Raw genomic sequence first — 20,680 nt, forward strand, 5'->3', positions numbered from 1 at the left:
TACAAGTTGGGTTACATAGATCATCTATTTGGTTGGCCGTGTAACTTTGAGTTTGCTGGGAAAGACTTCGAGACCTTCTCTATTTCTTTGAAATACTTGCTTGCCTTTACTTTTGAGGCTTCCATTGGTGAAGTAGTTGGAGAAGTTGGTGCCCAGGCTGGGGCAGCCAAGGTTGAAGCGCCTGATGATGCCGCTGTTGAGAGCATCGCTGCTGCTGAAGGTGTGGAGACCGAGTAATTGTGGGATGTCCAAGTTGCTGAAGAGTGGTCTTCTATGTAGCCTTTAGGATTTTCTTTGTTTTCCTTGTTGTTTTCTGCTTTGCTTGAACTCTTTCAACCTTTGCTAGTTGTTTATCAATTTTGCTAGAAAATTTAATAAACTTACTTCCTTCTTTTTTCTTCATCTTCGCTTCTTTTGTTCATGCCCAACCTTTGACCTTTAGACAAACCACATGCATGCTACATTTCAATAAGCAGACAGGCCCATGTAGCTTATACAGCCATAGGTGTTAGTGTATAACTTTTGCAAAGTTATTAACCATAGGTTCAGTACCCGGACTCCTTACTTACAGAAGTAGATGAGTCCATGTGACCACTTGGCTATTAACCTTGGCTTTCTTTAATCCTTTGACCTGTGTGGCTTGCATCACAATATACTAAAGATTTTTGGGTCATGAAATTTGCTAACCTTTCACATCATAAGTACGTAGTTGTACAGGATTTCGTAAGCAAAGGTCCAAGAGAACTCATTGATTATATGTAACCCATACCGTGTAGGTTGTGTAGCAAGTATCACAACACTTTAGGAATTAGTGTAGATCTTAAATGATCATTATGCGCTTTGGCAGAGGTGAAGCTTATCGACTGTGTAGTTTATCAACAATGGATAAAGCTTCGTATATACGTGCTAACGTGTTTAACCTTTCACAAAAATGTGCAGTTGTATAAGTTTAGCGCAACTTACTACTCAATGGGTAAGCCGTATGTAGTCTTCTGGAAACTGTAGGCTACCTTAGTGCACTCGATAACAACTTTAGAGTTCCAGGGTAGTCGTCCATAGGTGTACTGCATAATGTGCCTCCTCCATCTTTGAGACTCAGTTCCTCACGGATTAGGCCAAGATACCCAAAATCCTTCAGTTAGCTAAGCCTTGAAAAATACCATTGTGGCCACTTCTAGGAATCCCGGTGCAAGCCATCGTTCACCTAGTTATACTAAGCAGCCTGACTCATCCATGTTTGGATATTCGAAGTGTAAAGTTTATCCTCCATCATTGGAGAGAAAACCCATGTGGGTGTCAGGGAATTGGTTTACCCTCTCTCACTGGAGAGCACGGTTGGTCCTCAGAGGGTGCAATTCCTGCGATAAGTCCCTAAAAAGGGTGCGGTCTTCTTTTGAAGTGCACGAGTGATTAGTTGTTGTAAGCATGCGGCCGAACCAAGTTGTAAATTACTTCTGAATTCCTCATTGAAAAACAAGTGAAATGAATGAAAACTTAATTGTAAGGTAGGACTTGCATAACAACTGATAGTCCTCGACTTGGGAGGTGGTGCCTGTCGAGCTACTTGAGTCTTTGGGCATTGATGTAAAGGGAGGTCACGCATGGTACTTCATCAGATTGTAGACGTTCCATTGCTTTTCGATCTCTTTGTTGTTCATGGTGGCAATTGTGTAACTACCCTTTTCTCCTACTCTGCTAATCTTGTACGGACATTCCCAGATGAGATCTATCTTTTTAGAGCCTTCTTTGTGAGCAGTGATGAAGGTTTTTCTTATGACTAAATCTCCGGGCTGGAACTTCCAGATCTTGGCTCTTTTGTTGTAGCTAGAGAGGAGCTGCTACTAGTAAGTTGTGATGTGGGTGATGATCTTCTTGCGTTTTTCCTCTACCAGATCTAGATTTGTGGCCATTTCCCTTCTATTATGCTTGATGCTTAGCAGTAGAGTGCTAATACTTGGCACAATGACATTGGGAGGAATGATTGCTTCTGGACTAAATACCAAGGAGATAGGAGTTTCACTGTCGTTTAGTTGTGCGATACGCCCATAGACATATAGGAAGTTCATCTGGCCATTTTCCCTTCTTGTCGGAGAAGGACTTCTTGAGGCAGTCGAGAATCATCTTGTTGGATGCTTCGGCCTGCCCATTGCCTTAGAGATACCTCGGAGTGGACAAGTACTGCTTGGTGCCATATTTTTGGAAGAACTTTGCCAAATCTTTGCATATGAATTGCAGGCCGTTGTCCATGACGGTGGATTGAGGGATGCCAAATCGGAAAATGATGTTCCTCTATATGAAACGCCTTATGTAGTAGCCTGCGTCTTGATGCATAATAGGCCAGTAGTAGCCTGCGCTAAGAGTCTTATGTGCTAAGGATCGGCTTTCGGAGTGATTTCCACAAACGCCTTCATGGATTGAGCTCAAAACCTTTAGGTCGTCAGGAGGCATTAGGCAACGGAGATGTGGTCCAGTGTAGGATCTTCAAACGAGAATGCCATTCCACTTGTAGTAGCGTTCTGCCTTTGTTTGGAATTTTCCAGACTCAAATCTTTCCGTGGGGAATGTGTCATTGACTAGGTAGTCTATAATAAAATTTTGCCAGTTTAGAGTTGTACTAACCTGTGACACCTCGACTGTTGGCCTCGTCTCTATGCTTGGCTTGTTTATATACTCTACTGAAATATAGCGTTTCAGTTGGTGGTCCAGGGCGGAGCGTAGGCCGGCTAAAGCGTCCTCGTATATGTTGTCTGTCTGTGGAATTTGAGTGAGGGTGTAAGTCTAAAACACCTAAAGTTACTTTCGTACCTTCCTTAGTAGTTTGGCTGGTGATTAACTGGGAATCAGAATGGATCACAAGTTTTTTCACCACCAAGTCTTTTTCCATTCAGAGGCTTGCTAGTAGGACATCGTACTTTGCTTCGTTGTTGGATGCTTTAAAGCCTAGAGTGATGGGTAACAAAGACCACGCCTGCTCCTGAGCCCTTGTAGTTGGATGCATCGTCAACATACAAATGCCAGAAGTCTCCATCAGGTGGAACAAGCGCGGCTAAGGCGTGCTTGGTTACCTCTGTGGTATCGTTGGGTCACTCTATTGCGTCGCCTAGGCTAGGTGTGAATTCTGCTATGAAGTTCGCCAAGGCTTGGGCCTTTATCGCCGTGCAGGGTCAAAAAACTAAGCCGTATTGGCCAAGTTCCAACTCACATTTCATTACTCATTAAGAAGCGTCTAGACCATGTCGGATTGATCGTAGAGGATACTGAGTCATGACGATGACTGTATGAGCTTGAAAATATGGTCTAAAGATACCGGTAGTTGGGCCCTCATCTTTTCTCGTATGAGTTCAGAGCTCACTGCTACTTCCTAAATTGCCAAGTAAATGTATAAGTCATCCGCTCATTCCGGCTTGGATAGTAAAGGAGATGATGTGAGATACTTCTTCAGGTTTTGGAAAGCTCTTTCGCACTCATCATCCAATTTATCTCATTGTGCCCTTTTGATAACCTTGAAAAAAGGCTTGCATCAATCGATAGACCACGAGAGAAAACGGTTGAGCACGATTGCTCATCTAGTTAAGCTTTGGATCTCCTTAAAGGAAGTTAGAGATTTCATCTCTAGGATTACTCGGATTTGCTTGGGATGTGCTTCGATTCCTCGTTGGATTACTAAGTACCCTAAGAATTTGCTTGAAGATACTCCAAATGTGCACTTGGCGGGATTGAGCTTCATCTTGTACTTTTTAGGATATCGAAAGTTTCTGCCAAGTTGCCAATGTGGTCTGATCACTGGTTGCCATTCACGATGATGTCGTCAACGTAAACCTCCATGGTTACTCTAATTTGTTTCTTGAACATCATGTTTACCAATCATTGGTAAGTGGCTCCGACGTTCTTGAGGCCAACAGGTATGACCTTATAACAGTAAATGCCTCACTTGATTAAGAATGTGGTTTTCTCCTTTTCGGGCTTGTGCATGGCTATTTGGTTATAGCTGGAGTATGCGTCGAAGAAATTGAGCAGCTGGTTCCCAGAAGTTGAATCTACTAGTAGATCGATTCGGGGAATTGGATAAGGATCTTTCAGGCATGATTTGTTAAGGTTGGTGTAGTATATGCAAACCTTCCATTTGCCTTTCTCTTTCTTCATTACTACCATGACATTGGCAAGCTATGATGAGTGTGCTACATTTTCTATTAATCTGGCCTCCAATAGCTTATCGATTTTCGCTTCGATGATCACTACTCGACATGCAGCTTGTGGCAAGCTATCTTAGGGTCGATGTCGAGCATGTCGGAAGGTGACTATGAGAAGACGTCACCATTTTTCTTAAGGAAAACCGTGAATTCCTTCTTTTCCTTTGGGCTTAGAGGTGAGCTGATTATAACAATCTTCTCCAGTTGCTGGGTATCAAGAATGATGTGTTTGACGTCATTTTCAGGTTTCCATCCTATTTCGTCTACTGGCGTAGTGATTTGGACACCATCTTCTTAATCTGTCTGTTGTGATTGCTATTTGGTACCTTCGTCGTCCCTTTGGACCTCGATAGCCTCTACGAGGGTAAAAGTCTTCTTTTTTTACTCCTTCAGTACTTGCACAATGCATTGTCGTTATACGGCTTGGTCAGATTTGATTTCTCCAACTCCTCATCCCAGGATGCAGAATTGGAATTTTTGGTACTTGACGGAGGTTATGGTGTCCAGCTTTATCAGCCAAGGTCGCCCTAGAATCCCATTGTAGGGAGACTAGTCGCTTACTATCGTGAACGTCTGCTTTGAGATAACTAACGGCGTTCTCACATCAAGTGTGATGTTGCTGATGGCAGTCGAGGTGTGTCCGTTAAATCCGGTAAGTACCTCCACTCACCGTATGATTATGCTTTCCAAGCCTATCTTCTGAATTACTGAGAGCTGAAGTAGGTTGACCGCACTTCCATTGTCAACCATTATTTTGTCGACTATGGCATGGGCTAGTTGGACAAATACTACTAGTGCGTCGTCGTCTGGGAAATCGACGCATTCGATATCCTGTTTGGTGAAGCCAACGATGGGTCCAGGTTGGGTGTTGACTGCCTGGACTTGTCAAACTAGTAAAACCTGCTGGATCTTCTTCTTCTTAGAATTGTTCGTGGCATCTAAGTGTTCGGATTCGACGAAGATGCCATTAATTCAAATCATCTTAGTAGGCGGTTCTTCATCAATGTATGCATTCCTTTTAGGCTGCATACCTGGCTTATCCAAGTATGTGTTGACCTTTCCTTCTTTCACAAGCTTTTGTAGGTAGTTCTTCCAAGTGTAGTAGTCATCAGTTGTGTGACCGGGACCTCGGAGTAATGCGCAGTACTTGGTGTGGTTGAACTTGGAAATATCACCCTTTGATTATGTCGATAGCTTGAACCATGGTTCGCTCTTGATGTCGCTGAAGATTTGGTAGATCAGGATAGAGAACTTAGAATAGTTCTTGGCTGTTAGGCCATTTTTAGTCACGGGTTGGCCCATACGCTTGGCCTTTTGCCTGATTTTGTTGTTATATTATTTATTGTCCCCCTTCTTTTAAGCTACTGCCGATTCTTTTCGAGGCTATTCGGGCACCAAGTTTGCTCGCCGAGCCTCGTCCCAAAGTGCATGCTTCTCTGCCAAGGCAAAAGAGTTTACCAAAGTCAAATCTTCTTTTATGCTCAATTCTCCAAACAACGGGTGGTCTGCTGGGAGTCTTTTTTAGAAGGTTGCACTAGCTATCGAGTCGTTGTATTCAACTATCTTTGCCTTCTCTGCTTTAAACCTCTTCACATAGTCGCAAAGCTACTCTTTTGGATTCTTCTTCACATTGAACAAGTTGTCGGATTTCCTTTTTATCGAGCAGTAGGAAGAATACTCTTTTGTGAAAACCAAAGAAGCTCATCGAAACTCTAGATCCAGTGTGGTGGCAGGGTGTGGAACCAATGTTATGCCTCATCTTGTAAAATGGTGGCGAATATCTTACACATAGAGCATCGTTGTTCCGATAAAGTACCATTGTGCTTCGATAGTGTTTCAAGTACCTCTCCAAGTCTCCATCTCATTTGAAGGATGTTAAATGTGGCATACTAAACTTGCGTGAAGGCTCTGCCTGCTTGATCTCATCCGTGAAAGGTGACCTACTAATGTTGGTCATGTTCCATCGTAACACCTCATTAATGACCTCGTTGCATTGGAAGTCGTGCAATCGCTTGGTCAAAAACCTTTCTACTTCTTCCTAAATTTTCTTTTGTTTGGGGTAGTGGAGCTCTTGGCTACCCCTGGTCTTGACCTACTGGTCTAGGCTACTCTTTTATGTGTTCGGCTTGTCTATACTGCGGTTGCGGTGCATATGGTACGTTCTTAGTAGGCGAGCGAGTTTCTCGCGGGATGCCTGTTGAACTTGAGCCAAATTGAGTGACTACTTCTCTCCATCCTTCGAGCTGCCTACTCCAATGTGAGGTGAATGATGCTCCTTGCGAGCCTAACTGCGAATGAACACTTCACCTGGAAAGTTGCTCATGTTAATTATCGAAGTGTGTGAAGGATAAATTTAGTCCTAGCTAAGAACAAGTATGAACATTTGAATACTCATGCAAGCTATTAACACTTTAAAGTAGGCATGCATTCAAAAACAATTCATAAAACCCATGACTTTCAAAGCCTAGTATATGGTGAACCAAAATAAACTCTTTAACAATATTAAAGAGAAGTAAAGATTAAGTGATTCTTTACCCTTGAAGCTCATCCTTGTTTACACAAGGGATTCACCCAAGTGGAGGGCCTTCAAGTCACCTCCAAGCTCCTTGAATCCTCCTTGTGTTTTCCTCCCTTTAGTGCTCCTTTGATGATTTGAGGAAAAAGGATTTGTTCTCCAAAACACCAAAAGCTTGATGTCTCTAAGTCTCTTCACCAAGGTTGTATATTGTGAAGATGATATGGATGACTAAGGAAAGAAGAGATTGCTAGATGTCCCTCCCCTTAGTGGCCGGCCTCCTTAGAAGAAAATGGAGAAAATGTTTCACCCAATTTCAACAAGAAGAACCCTAATTAGAAAATAGCTATAAAGTTGCTTTTATAACCTTTTCTTTGGTGAGTGGCAAACTTGTAATTAAGCAAACTTTGTCATTGGGCTAATTTGCCCATTTTGTTTTAGTTGTCATGCAACTTAAACATAATAGGCCTTGTGGACCAAAACGCTTTTGGGCCCCGAAACCCAAAACCAACATATAAGCCCAATACGAACCTTTCGTATAATTAATTAACTAATTAATTAATCTTGACCATTCTTCAATTAAACCATTTAATTGCTTATCCATTTCATTTGATTTCTTCACATACATCCTTACTCGGTGTACGATCCATTAGGTTCCAATTAGCGAGGCAGTGGGCGATGTTACTCTTAACGATCGATTGTGAATTGAAACCACATTTCAATTCTCCCTTTTGTTGATTAGTGTTTGCTAACCATTAGGGCTTCCACAAACCATGAGTGACGCCTAGCAGCATATCATGGTTACCCAAGCTAAGTAGAATTGGTTGGAGAACCTATCCAGTTACAACTACAATGCAATACGGTCCTTCTCTAATACAATACTCTTAATCACATTGTTTAAGTGATAGTTTGTTTCATGTCTACTATCCAATGTGATACTTTCCTATATGATTCCCTTGAATATGATTTGGAACAAACTTCCTAAGTCATATTCATTTGCTTTGGCCAAAGACTTTAGAATCATATCTTAGAGTATTCTCCCTCCACCATGGAAGGTTAGAGATCCCTTGTTGTGCATTCATATGCCTACATGACTAGATAGCTTGACCCCAACAATGCCGTGGACACTCCAAAGGAATGCCGTTGACAGGATCAAAGATCAAGGACCTAACCATTAGACACCGATGATGCCTCAGGTCAAAGGACTACTTTGCATATTGCAACTTTAGAGTTCATACATGACATGTATGTTCGAACTCTCTTTTGATCGTAGTTCAGTGTACTCGATTACTCTTTCGAGCACCTATGTGTTTGTCTTAGTGTCCAACACCAAATGACTTGAGACTAGTCATACTCACGCTTGAGTCAACACAACACATACTAACCTTAGCGGATTGTCAATGCCCAATTGGCAATCCTATGGCTAGGAACATTTTAGGAATGAACATAAGAGAAAGGTCTCGATAATCTAACTTACTTAGATCACTTTGCTCTTAGAACAAATACATTCCTTGGATTCTCTTATTGCTTAAACACATGATACAATAAATAGCAATTAACAATAAGATTTGCCCTTCATTAAACATATAAAAGTTTAATACATTTAAGTATTCCAAAAAGCTATTACATCAAATGAGTGGCTTTGTGGGCATACTTCCAACAATCTCCCACTTGCACTCAAAGCCACCTTCCCATGTATCTAATACCCATCTTTTCCATATGACGGTCAAGCTGGATCTGAGACATTGGCTTTGTCAGTGGATCTGCTACGTTATCGGCTGAAGTAACTTTGAGGATGTTGATTTTCCCCTCGACAGCATATCTTCTAATGATATTAAAGCGTCTGTCAATATGCTTGTTCTTTTGATGTGCCCTGGGTTCCTTGGCTTGAGCTATCGCCCCACTATTATCACAGTACAAAGTTACTGGTGATGTAATGGTTGGAACCACCCCAAGTTCAATGATGAACTTCTTCATCCAGAACGCTTCTTTGCCGACTTCAGCTGCAGCGACATATTCAGCCTCTGTCGTGGAATCAGCAATTACACTTTGCTTCTTGCTTTTCCAACTGACAGCCCCACCATTCAGAGTGAATACATATCCGGAGTTGGAACTTCTATCATCGACGTCAGATTGGAAATCTGCGTCTGTATAGCCTTCCACTCGCAACTCTGATGCTCCTCCATACACGAGGAACATGTCCTTAGTTCTTCTTAAGTACTTAAGGACCGTCTTGACAGCTCCCCAGTGTTCTGATCCTGGGTCGACTAGTAATGCTCACAGCATATGCAATATCTGGCCTTGTGCATATCATGGCATACATGAGACTTCCTATGGCTGAAGCATAAGGAATACAACTCATTTGTCGTATCTCTTCAGGAGTTTTAGGTTCCATGGATTTAGAAAGGTGAATTCCATGTCCAACAGGAAGAAAACCTTTCTTAGATTGTTCCATCTGGAACCTACTTAGCACCTTATCAATGTACATAGATTGGGATAATCCAATTAATTTTCTGGATCTATCACGATAGAGCTTTATCCCAAGTACATAAGATGCATCTCCCAAATCTTTCATGTGGAAGGTTTTGGACAACCACACTTTTACAGAAGAAAGTACTGCAGTGTCATTCCCGAATAGTAATATGTCATCTACATATAACACTAGGAATACAACTGCATCCCCAACGACCTTTTGATAAACATAATTGTCGTCTTCGTTTTGAGTAAAACCAAACGTTTTGATCTCATTGTCGAAACGAATGTTCCAGCTCCTGGAGGCTTGCTTAAGTCCATAAATGGACCTTTGAAGCTTGCATACCTTAGTCTTTTCAGACTTGGACACGAAACCCTCGGGTTGAGTCATATAGAGCTCTTCCTCTAGGTAGCCGTTCAGAAAGGCCGTCTTCACGTCCATTTGCCATATCTCATAATCATGGTACGCAGCTATCGCAAGCAAAATCCGAATGGACTTAATCATGGCTACAGGAGAGAAGGTTTCTTCATAGTCAATCCCTTCTCTTTGCTTGTAACCCTTGGCTACTAGTCTAGCCTTATAAGTCTCCACGTTCCCATCAACGCCTATCTTCCTCTTGAAGACCCATTTGTTTCCAACAGGTACAATACCTTTTGGAGGGTCTACAAGAGTCCAGACCTGATTTTGATACATGGAATCCATCTCGGATTTCATGGCCTCTTGCCATCTCTTTGAATCAATGTCGGACATTGCTTCAGTGTAGTCTCTAGGGTCCTCCTTTGTTTCATTGTCACCTAGAAGGTACAATTCATCAAAGTCATTGTCTAAGCCATACCTCTTAGGTGGCTTACTAACCCTTTCAGATCTACGTGGACCTAGGGGTTCAGGAACAGGGTTGTCAACTTGTCGAGTGCTTGTTTGTGGTTCATCATTAATCTCATTAATTTCTTTCAATTCTATCTTGCTAGTTCCTTTAAGAACGAATTCATCTTCCATGAATATAGCAGTTCTGGCGACAAAGACTTTCTGGTTGTCAGGGTGATAGAATTCGTATCCATAAGTCTGTTTAGGATACCCCACAAAATAACATTTAACGGATCTCGCTTCAAGCTTTCCAGCATCTTGTTTCTTAACATATGCTGGACAACCCCAAATCTTAAGATGTTTAAGACTTGGCTTCTTCCCATACCATATCTCATATGGTGTTTGTGGAACAGATTTAGAGGGCACTGCATTTAGCAAATAAGCTGCTGTGTGTAGTGCATATCCCCAGAATGATATTGGTAGATCAGCGGAACTCATCATAGAACGAACCATGTTCATTAAGGTTCGGTTTCTCCTCTCAGAAACTCCGTTATGTTGAGGAGTTCCTGGTGGAGTCCATTGTGATACAATTCCACACTCTTTGAGATAATCTAGGAACTCGTTACTCAGATATTCACCGCCTCGATCCGATCTTAGGGTCTTTATCTGTTTCCCAATTTGCTTCTCAACTTCATTCTTGAATTCTTTGAACCTTTCAAAGGATTCTGACTTGTACTTCATAAGATACACATAGCCAAACCGAGAGTGATCGTCGGTGAATGTGATATAGTAGGAGAAGCCTCCTCTCGACGTAGTAGACATAGGTCCACAAACGTCAGTGTGGATTAACCCTAGAATTTCAGTGGCACGCTCTCCTTTTCCAGTAAATGGAGATTTGGTCATCTTCCCTTTTAAGCAACATTCACAAGTACCCATCCGGTCATTACCTAATGGGCGGATATATCCGTCTTTCGACATCTTGCGAATCTTATCAAGGTTCACATGTCCAAGTTTAAGATGCCACATCTTTTCTTGGTTAACTTCTTCTCTAGCCCTTTTGGGTTTTGAGGTATTCCCGCTTTCAATACAGTGCGTCCCACTATTCGTCTCTAGGTGAAAAAGTCCCTCTATCATATTACCATGAGAGATAATACGACCGTTCAAGTATAAAGTGCAACTCATTTTGTCAAACAATACTGAGTGCCCATCTCGTAAAAGCTTAGAGATAGAAATCAAATTCTTTATACATGAAGGAAAATATAAACAATTTTTAAGTTCCAGGACTTCCCCAGAGGGTAGGTTAAGCATGTAGGTGCCTATTGCTTTTGCAGAGATTTTAGTGCCGTTCCCAACTCGCACAACCATCTCCCCATTGCGCAGTGACCTGCTCCCTGCTAGTCCCTGCAACGTATTGCAGATATGTTGACTAGCGCCTGAATCAAATATCCAGGAATTGGAGCTCACTGTAAAAGCACTCTCTATGACAGAAATAGTCTCTTCAAAAGTTCGTGTCATAAGGCTCGCAATGCGCACCCTGTATTTCTTTTTCCAACGTTCATCCTTTTCACAATGAAAGCATGTTCCTTTGGATTTCTTTGCCTTCTTCTTATGCAACCTTTTCCTTATGTTTGCATTCTCACTCCCACTGTCCATTTTGAAACCTTTTTCAAATCTACAGCACATGTCAATCATCTCTTTCAAAGAATGATCGAATCTATTCACTTTATAGTTTACAATAAACTTAGTGAAATCATCCGAGAGAGATGCAAGGAAAAAGTCTTGGGCCATTTTCCCATCGATGGAAGTTCCTAAACTTTTAAGATCTTTAAATATCTTTTCCATCTTTTGTCCATGTTTATGGACCGATGCCCCCTTTGCCATCTTGGCATTCATTAGACTACAAACATTTGAGAATCGTACATTACTAGTCTCAATGTCATGCATCTTATGCAAACTTTCAACCATGGCACAAGAAGTGTCCATGTGCTTATGTAGCTTCATAAGCTCCTCACTAAGTGAAGTAAGGATTAAGCATTTGGCTTGTAAGTCATCCTCATAGTATCTAACATAATTTTGACACTCCTCCTTTGAAGCTAGTTTCATAGGAGGTACATGAGGAGGGGATTGCTTAAGCACATACAATATGTCTTTCACCTTTGAGACATTCTCAATATGGCGATACCAAGCAAGGAAACGTTGGCCCTTAAGGCCACTTTTGTCAAGTATAATGGTGGGTATAATTTTAGGCATGTCGTTCACTACATAACATAACAGAAATCGTATTAGATTGTTTGTTTAAAACTATTTGATTGGGTCTTTGAATCAAATAGTACCACCCACTATTTTTGGCAAATTCCACATCCCTCAATAGAATTCGAGAGTTATATTGAACTCTTAGCGGGTTATGGGAGACTCACCATTACCAAGCCCACCTCAGAATTATATCATGTTGGTTAGCAAAAATAATGATGAAAGAATAACGCATTATTCATTTACAACTCTTGTAATTACCCATCTTGTTTGGCCTCTAGAGAATGATTACCTCATAATTATATCATGTTGGCACCATTGCACTTAGTTAAGTCATTCCCACCATGCTTAGTTTATGTAGAGGTTCAAGCACAACCTCAGAATTATATCATGTTGGTCATACTCGTTGTCTACACTCACCTCATCATATGTTTATGGGTTCCTCCTGGATGTAAGCACATACTTTGTACTTCCCCATTATAGGGTGAAGCCGGTGCATGAGTCACAAACGATTGGATCCCACCACGGTGGAAGGCCTACGAAGAGATGTTCAAAGCATCTCTCGCTTATCAACTTAATATTCGTTTTGAGGGAGTAGTTTTGGGCTACATCAAAACATTTTAATCATATTAAAAGAACTTGGGCCTATCACAACTATTGGTCCAAGTCAATATGAATTAGTAGCATATAATACTCCCACTGTTTCGTTGAAACAAGCGAGACTATATGGAACTACTAACGAATGCATTGCATCCTCATATGGACTATATAGTCATATTAGGTTTTAGGATGATTATGAACCGATTTATTTGATCCAACACGAGCCTTGTGTTGGACCTTGGGTTTAAGGTAGATAGTTGTTGATTTTAGTTACGCGTTTAATCTAATTAAACCGTTATTTCCTATTGGGCGTTGGACCCAACTATTCCATTTTGCATACATATAAACAAAAAGGAATACATGAAATAATAATAAGGGCTTATGCCCTTTTACAACATAAATCAAATGATGGACTTATGTCCATTTACAACAAATTGAATTAATCAAATTACATTCAAATCTACACTACCAAACCCAAACATTCATAATGTAAAGCGGCCAATCACATAGCTCAATTATCGTGGCCTTTGGTTCATAATCACCCTTTTCTTAATCAATCACATTAACTAAGAAAACAACTTTAAACAATTGGTTTTTGGATCCATATAATTGATTTAAATGGAACTAAATAGAATGAAAATCCAATTCTCATTAAAGAGACAAAACAATTTTTGTTCTCATTTTATTTGGGCCAAAAGGAAACTATGACCACAACATTTGGGCCACAATGCAAATACAAAAACTTTTGGGGTCACTTTGAAAAAAAAACACGAAAGTCCACAACTTCATGTAATTTCAACTAGAACCCAAAATTTTATTAATGTAAAAACATCATTAAAGGATCAAAACAATTCGTCCTTTAGCGTTTTAGGGCCTTAACGTAAAAACGTAAACTTTTGGGCCAAAGTGCAAATACACAAAAGTATCAAAACTTTATGTAATTGCATAAAAGACCCCAAAAGTACCCCCACTAGGGGGTGGCCGGTTTTTAGAGGTGTGAATGAGTGTGAAAGGGTTTTATGCAAGTTGTGAATGCATGTGCAAAATGCAAGTGGATTTTGGTGGGTGAGTTATTGGTGAAATTGATGGTTTGTAAGAAAAATAAAGTTTATGACAAAACATTAAAACCATTTCATCACATCTCACCAATAACCATCAACCATCAAAACATTAACCAAAACTTTATGAAAAACATAAAACTTTTGAATCAAAACTTCAAACCTTTTTGTTCTTGGCAAGAACTTCAAGAACATTTGAAGAACACCATGAAAACTCATAATAGCCCCATGGATGTTTTCATTCACCAAAACTCAAATTTTCACCTCTCAAAAGAGGGCTAATATCCTAGGGTACTTAGGGGTTCCAAAAGTCACCTTAAAACCATTTTAACAAGACAAACATGAACCCAAAAAATCACCCTAAGGATTTGGCCGAATTTCCCAAAACTCATGGCACCAAATTTTAGTTCCAATATTCATGCTTAAATGAAATACATCTACAACATTTGAGATGCTAAATTTTCTAGCAAAATTTATATATTCAAAAGCAAGAACAAAGCTTGTAACATTTACAACATTTAAATCACAAAATATGAACATCACAAAACCCAAAAGGATTCACCATACACTAGGCATAGGCTCTGATACCACTTGAAGGATAAATTTAGTCCTAGCTAAGAACAAGTATGAACATTTGAATACTCATGCAAGCTATTAACACTTTAAAGTAGGCATGCATTCAAAAACAATTCATAAAACCCATGACTTTCAAAGCCTAGTATATGGTGAACCAAAATAAACTCTTTAACAATATTAAAGAGAAGTAAAGATTAAGTGATTCTTTACCCTTGAAGCTCATCCTTGTTTACACAAGGGATTCACCCAAGTGGAGGGCCTTCAAGTCACCTCCAAGCTCCTTGAATCCTCCTTGTGTTTTCCTCCCTTTAGTGCCCCTTTGATGATTTGAGGAAAAATGATTTGTTCTCCAAAACACCAAAAGCTTGATGTCTCTAAGTCTCTTCACCAAGGTTGTATATTGTGAAGATGATATGGATGACTAAGGAAAGAAGAGATTGCTAGATGTCCCTCCCCTTAGTGGCCGGCCTCCTTAGAAGAAAATGGAGAAAATGTTTCACCCAATTTCAACAAGAAGAACCCTAATTAGAAAATAGCTATAAAGTTGCTTTTATAACCTTTTCTTTGGTGAGTGGCAAACTTGTAATTAAGCAAACTTTGCCCATCCACCTTAATGGCCGGCCATCCTTTGTCATTGGGCTAATTTGCCCATTTTGTTTTAGTTGTCATGCAACTTAAACATAATGGGCCTTGTGGACCAAAACGCTTTTGGGCCCCGAAACCCAAAACCAACATATAAGCCCAATACGAACCTTTCGTATAATTAATTAACTAATTAATTAATCTTGACCATTCTTCAATTAAACCATTTAATTGCTTATCCATTTCATTTGATTTCTTCACATACATCCTTACTCGGTGTACAATCCATTAGGTTCCAATTAGCGAGGCAGTGGGCGATGTTACTCTTAACGATCGATTGTGAATTGAAACCACATTTCAATTCTCCCTTTTGTTGATTAGTGTTTACTAACCATTAGGGCTTCCACAAACCATGAGTGACGCCTAGCAACATATCATGGTTACCCAAGCTAAGTAGAATTGGTTGGAGAACCTATCCAGTTACAACTACAATGCAATACGGTCATTCTCTAATACAATACTCTTAATCACATTGTTTAAGTGATAGCTTGTTTCATGTCTACTATCCAATGTGATACTTTCCTATATGATTCCCTTGAATATGATTTGGAACAAACTTCCTAAGTCATATTCATTTGCTTTGGCCAAAGACTTTAGAATTATATCTTAGAGTATTCTCCCTCCACCATGGAAGGTTAGAGATCCCTTGTTGTGCATTCATATGCCTACATGACTAGATAGCTTGACCCCAACAATGCCGTGGACACTCCAAAGGAATGCCGTTGATAGGATCAAAGATCAAGGATCTAACCATTAGACACCGATGATGCCTCAGGTCAAATGACTACTTTGCATATTGCAACTTTAGAGTTCATACATGACATGTATGTTCGAACTCTCTTTTGATCGTAGTTCAGTGTACTCGATTACTCTTTCGAGCACCTATGTGTTTGTCTTAGTGTCCAACACCAAATGACTTGAGACTAGTCATACTCACGCTTGAGTCAACACAACACATACTAACCTTAGCGGATTGTCAATGCCCAATTGGCAATCCTATGGCTAGGAACATTTTAGGAATGAACATAAGAGAAAGGTCTCGATAATCTAACTTACTTAGATCACTTTGCTCTTAGAACAAATACATTCCTTGGATTCTCTTATTGCTTAAACACATTATACAATAAATAGCGATTAACAATAAGATTTGCCCTTCATTAAACATATAAAAGTTTAATACATTTAAGTATTCCAAAAAGCTATTACATCAAATGAGTGGCTTTGTGGGCATACTTCCAACAGTGTGGCCCCAACCATGAGCATATGCTCGTCCGTGGCCTTAACCAAGAGTGCACGTTCCTCGGCTCACTAAGACGAAAGTATATGTTATTTCAAGGGCCCAGTTAGAAGTGTACATTACCAAAATGCTCAGTTCGTGACTAGCCGAGTGGCTGCTTGCCGAGATAATACTAAAGAAGTTCGTCACCTACCCTTATCCTACTTCAGGACGCCTCGTCTGGGGCACATTGCATCTCGGTGTGCTACAAAAGCTGATTCACCAAGGTCGTTTGCTGTCCGAGGGTGCTTGTCAACTTTATGACTTGTCGAGACAAGTGTGGTTCACCATTTGGGTTGGAAGAGCTTGGACGGAATGCATCTCCTTAAGTAGTGAAAGTGTAATGAACTTCGACCACGAGGTTTGATTTAGGATATTTTAAATTTGTCTAAAAAATGGGGTGAAAATATCCTCGATTCAATCGTCGGCCCATAAATCTTGAACCAATCTTTGACCTGTTTGGATTGCTTAGAGTGCCATGGAAGTAGGCTAGATCTCAAAATGGGCTGCATAAGAGTGTCGAGTCGCCGAAGCGGGTCACGCCCTAGGGTGGGTTGCCTGTGTGTGATGCGCGTGGGCACTAGGCATGGGCTCGGCTCGGTTGCACGCTAGGCTCATGCTGGCCTTGGGCATGAATTGAGCTTAGGCCTACGTTGTTGGGGCAGCAACTTGGGTTGCTCTCGGTACCTGGGCTTGCTGCTCACTGTGAATCGTGGGCTTGACAAAGGTTACCACGATGGTTGTAGTCGTGGTGGCTACCATGGTGGCTGCCACGGTGGTCCCCAGGAGGGGTGGTGTTGCTCCACTCGTCGTCGTGTTGAGCCTCGTGGATCATCGTGGTAGGGCTATATATAGGGGTGTGGCCAGCCTTATTTGGAGAAATAGGGAATCGGCCACTTATGGTGGTATTTTGAATATAATTGCAAGATATGATGTCAAATAATATCTTGCAATTTATCAATTAATTTGGTAGTTAATCCCAATTTGAAAAGAATAATTGGGAGTTACTTTGTGACACACCCCGTCCCGAAGGAGGGCATGCTGGCCGTCACGTGAGAGTGACGTAACCATTTGCACAGTACGGAAGCTTTAAGATACAATTTAAGTTGATACACCCGAAGGTGAGTCCTAATTTTGTCCAATCTGTCAGAACACCGTCGAATTCCTCGTAGTCACCACACCTTTGTGATTCCTGAACCTGGAGGGGCGTAAAACCAAAATTGAGTGGGTCAGTAAAACAATTCTTTTCCAAATCCAAACATTTCTCAAAACGTTGTAACCCCTCTCCGTAAAACCTGTATACTTTCCCAGAAATGTAAAATATAAATATACATATATATTCTCAAAACTTCATTTTTACTATCTCAACATTATCTCTTTATCAATCATGCCATGCCATGTCATCTCAACATTTCTCATATTAATTATGCCATGCCACATCATCTCAACAGTAATAAGGTATGAATGCATCAACATAATCATATCAGGTGCAAGAAAGTAATCAACCGTAGGCCCTCTAATAGCCCTATACGGTTGAACCTAGAGCTCAAAATCTATCATTATCACTCTACCGGAGTCACCTCTGTGACCCGTCCGGCCTTCTGCACACAAATTACGCTCTAGTGCTTCTCATAAATCATCTGTGCACATAATCTAAGGTCACCCACCAGTCGGAATCTCACTAACACTCTCGCGACTGGTCTGTCGTACCCACTCCGCGTGGACTGTACGACTAGCATCTACTTGGATCCAAGGCGAGCGTGCGATGCGGTGAATACTATAAGCACTAAACCATGGTGCAGGATTTGAGCTCAATATATATCATCATCATCATAACAGTAATTAAATACTCATCTGTGCGTCCACCGCACCATTTCATACATATGCATCATAAATCAATTCTTACCTGTGCGTCCACCGCACCAATTCATACATATGCATCATATATTAATTCATGCATGGCATTTCAACTCACATTTCTATATACTTTTCATATCAATTCTATGCATGGTATTTCACTTCCCGTTTTTCCACATAACTCATATGCATTTCATTTTAAACATAATTTCATGCATTTTCAATTTCTGGGAGAACGTTAAGTATATATATATATATACGGAAAACAAAACTGCCCACTCACCTGGAGTTCGCCCTACAACTCCCTAGCACAATACGCCAAGGCGTCATGACGATCGGCGCCTAAAACAATAATCAATTCCAACCTCAGAATTCATATCGATAGAATATATAACTTATATAAAATACGTCACTACGTAGATTGATCCGGAAGATCCACCCCTCAGATTTTAAATCCATAACTTCCAGAGGTCCACATTATACCTCTAGGACAACATCCTAAAATTTCATTACCATCCAACGGTCGGATCTCCGTCAATTTCCAAAACTAAGTGACGGTTAACATTTTATATTATGGACTTACAATTCCAATTCCGGAAGATCCGTAACTCGGATTCCCAATCCGTAAGTTCCAATAATCCTCAAATATTACGTATTACAACGTATCAAAGTTTGGTGACGATCCAACGGTCGGATCATCAATTCACATTTTCACCTAAATGTGAAAACTATAAAACGTTATTTGAACACCTAACCAACAATCTTCAATAACTTTCTCATACGGTGTTCAATTTAGGTATATGAATATACCACAGTGATCTACTCGACGTCACGGACGTCGACATATTTTTAAAATAATTTTATTTTTATTTTTTATTTTTACTGTAGCACCTTCTTCTTCCTTGGGTCGCCGGACTGGTTTTTCCGGCGGCCGTTTTCTGGGCAGTTTTTCAAATTGCCATAACTTTGTCATTTCTCAACGAAATCAAGTGATTCAAAAACAAAAGTTGTAGCCCTTGAAGAGACAAAGAGAATGGTACCTTTCCCAACACCTAGTTCGCCGTAGTTTGGCCGGAAACTGCCTCGAAAGCCTCGGAGGTCGCCGGAAACTGGGTATTTTTCAAATGAGTATAACTTCTTCAATACTCAACGAAATTGAGTGAAACAAAAAGGAAAGTTGTAGTACTTGACGAGACGAAGAGATTGATACCTACCTCGACGCTTAACTCGCCGGGGATTCGCCGGAAAATGCCTCGAAAGCTCCGGCCAAACTTTGAACTTATCGATCTCCGTGTTCTTACGTCCAAAAACTTCCAACGAAGCACTCCGAGCTTCCTTGGAACCTCACTAAGCTCACTGTGAGCTTGGATTGTCCTAAAACAAAGTCAATTCGAAGATCATGAACAGTGCACTTTCACGGGGAGTTTAGAATCTAGGTTTTCCGAAGTAAAACTTACCTGAAATTGGTGTCTACGTGATCGTGGAGTCTCCAGGAGTTCGATGGTGGTCTTAACTCCGTCGTTGGTGGAAGTTTAAGGTTGTTTTGTGGTTGGTTTGTTCGAACGGAGAAGAAGAGTGACAGAGAGAGAGAGATTCGTGAGGGAGGAGAGAGAGAGACAGTATGCAGAAAATAGGGAGAGGATTGAGGGGTGTGGGGATCCCACGTGTCCAACTCAATCCAAATTGTTAAATTTTCGCCCCTTAGTCCCGTTTAAGGGCATTTTCGTCTTTTCATGTCCTCGGAATTAAAATTCCGGGACGGGCTGTGACACTTTGTGGGTGAAGATTTGATGAGGAGTGATGAAAGAGTTTTGAATAAGTACCATTTTTATCACCTTTGACCTTGATTGAGCCGTTATTGTCCGTTGCATGCACATGAGAATCCCGGTGTGCCTCAAGGGTAATTTTGTCTTTTTAACCCAAAAGTCTACGTGTCGCCTTCATAATTTTCTTGATTATTTTTGGCTCCACGGTTTACACTACATGAAAACGACATAAAAATAAAGGATTTCTGGTCAACACGATAACTAATCGGATTGTTATCGGGTCACCCATAAAGAATTCGCTAATAACAGGGTTTTAATGAGTTTACACACAGGTAACCCGTTTAAACTCATTAAGAAAATAGTTAGTTTGATAATTTTAAACTTCTAAAAAACCTTACTAATTACTACAATAATCATAGCACTTAATATTACACAACTGAAATTAAAAATTTCCAAAACACATTAAAAATAAAAAACAGTTTTAAAGTACCAAGCACATTAAAAAATTCATAATAATTCATAACTAGTGTGAAAATTGAAGAAAAATACCCAAACACTCGTGATCACATTGTTTATGCTTTGACGATGAGTACATCGTCGTTTGAATTTTTAAAACCCTACAAACCCCCATGAATAGTGTTTTTAAGGGAAGTTCAAAATAAATAAAAATTCA

General features: G+C 40.4%; 1 protein-coding gene across 2 annotated transcripts in view; it reads right to left on the reverse strand.

Moving 5' to 3' along the window:
* LOC139189291 (uncharacterized) overlaps nt 1-19,906 on the reverse strand; it is a 60,945-nt gene extending 41,039 nt beyond the window's left edge. Inside the window, exons 1-5 of one of the 2 annotated variants that reach the window (XR_011573049.1) lie at nt 19,699-19,906; nt 19,456-19,615; nt 19,282-19,350; nt 18,525-18,583; nt 17,315-17,582 (exon numbers count right to left, since the gene is read on the reverse strand). The gene's annotated coding sequence lies outside the window, so the exon portion shown is untranslated. Of the gene's footprint in view, nt 1-17,314; nt 17,583-18,524; nt 18,584-19,281; nt 19,351-19,455; nt 19,616-19,698 lie in introns of those variants that run through there. The other variant, XR_011573050.1, reaches the window with a different exon arrangement.
* Between the last annotated feature and the right edge of the window lie 774 nt (nt 19,907-20,680).

Source organism: Malus domestica, chromosome 11, assembly GCF_042453785.1.
Source record: "Malus domestica chromosome 11, GDT2T_hap1".
Lineage (NCBI taxonomy): Eukaryota > Viridiplantae > Streptophyta > Magnoliopsida > Rosales > Rosaceae > Malus > Malus domestica.